The following is a 1896-nucleotide window of genomic DNA, read 5'->3' as shown; positions in this document are numbered from 1 at the left end:
ATTTCTGACAAGAATCTCGAAAGGCATAATTATCTGGATTATTGGCTTTCCATGCTTTCCGAAGCATACTAAGCCTTCCCAAAGTGAGGCTTTGAGAGGAATTTGGTCTCTTATTCTGGAGTTCTAAAGGTTTCTCCTTCTTGCTTCTCTTCCCGGTCAAGGGTTGCTCCCTTCAGGGTCAAAGTTGGGAGGGGGTTCTGTATTTTACGAGAAGTTCCAAAGGAACTAAGACGGTAGGTCAGCGAGACCCAGAATTTTGGCGTATTCCTGCTAATGTCTTTGGTGCTGACTGTTTCTCAATGGTTTTGACCAATTGAAAGGGTCCTTATGTGTTTCCACCTTGATAATGATGTGTCTTAGGAATTGGACTCCTCAATTTCAAAACTCGTATCTAGAGAACTTCGGGTAATGCTTCTCTGATCGTATTGCTTCCGTGGTTTGTTGTAGTTGCTCTCCTTGGTTTCCTTCTTACTATGAGGGTAGATAAGTAAGTCATTTATAATGACAATAAATAACTGATCCTAGTAAGAATGGCATATCCTATTTATTACGTTCATGAATTCTACGAGTGGGTTGGTCCTATCCGAGGGGTATCACTTCGAACTTTCAGCGTCCGCATTGAAATTGGAGGATTGTCCTTAGACATCCTTCTTCAATACTTGCGACTGGTGATATTCAGATCTCAGGTCCAATTCCTGAAGGGTACCTCGTTCCTTGCAGTTGATCGGCCTATTCGTCTATGCGAGGTATATAGTAAAGGTTTCTATTGGAGATATTATCGGGGCCTCTGAAGTCGATGGAATTACAAGCAATTTGCCTTTCTATTTGAAGAATAAGACCAGAGCTTTCCAGGTTGAGAAGCTTGGTTCTTTAATTTCATTATTGAGTAGTTCGACAGGTTTGACCTGACAGTTCTTGTAGCTCGGTAGGAAGCATGTGGGTTTGGTTTACGTGACTAGACCTTTTCGGATGGTAGGACATTCACTCGTCCTTCTGGGCAACCTTGGCCCGAAGTTCATGGCAGGACTCGTACCTGGTTGTATCCGTCCCAAGCTTCCGAGCTTGAACCTTGTCTGTTGTATGCATGACATTCCCGAAAGGTCTCCTATAAATACTTGTGATAAGGCTTCAGGAAGTATAACACTCCTTTGGTGCATGTTTTGGAGTTTCATAGCGAGGGATGACCCAGAGGTCCGTGCTGGATGTTTATGAGAGACGAAGGTTTCGATATTCGGGGGGTTAGGCGAAGGGTCCTTTTGTAGTCATTAAATCGGAAAGATGAGGGCTATATCAATCAAAATTGGATAACGACAACAATATCTTTTTAGATAACATGAGATAAGTTGTATTCGTAAGAAGAGATCACTAGAGCGATAGATTATCTTGTGTTTCTTTTCCGTGTGTTCCGTTTTTTTTGATGTCATGATTACTGTAGATGATTCATACCACAGTGTCTAGCATTGGTAGTGGGTGTGTTTCGATAGCCAGTAATGATACTTGATATCATGATCCCTGACAGGTCTCCTTACGATCGAGCGGTATATGAACGTCGTATATAAGTTGATGTTGGTGAAATCATCGAGTGAATGGTTCTATCCAAATATCACCACTAGACTTGGAATAGGAGTCAGGATGGAATTATTTGTTTCAAGACTTCAGTATTTTGATTATAATTAACCCTAATGTATGTACAAAGTCATCACATCTTACAGGTAGTGATCCTAAGGTCATATATTAATCTCATTGGTTTGATTTGTATGTGAGAGAGTATTTTAACTACTTTTTAGAAAGACGGTTACTTTAGTAAGCGTACCAAATTCATTACAAACATATAGTACTTAAACATTCTTGTTGTTGGGAACATTACAAAAGTCTTAACATGGTTCCCTTGCTGTT

Source organism: Lactuca saligna, chromosome 7 (assembly GCF_052625555.1).
Source record: "Lactuca saligna cultivar CGN05327 chromosome 7, ASM5262555v1, whole genome shotgun sequence".
In the NCBI taxonomy this organism is placed as follows: Eukaryota; Viridiplantae; Streptophyta; class Magnoliopsida; order Asterales; family Asteraceae; genus Lactuca; species Lactuca saligna.
This window is presented reverse-complemented; position numbering follows the sequence as displayed.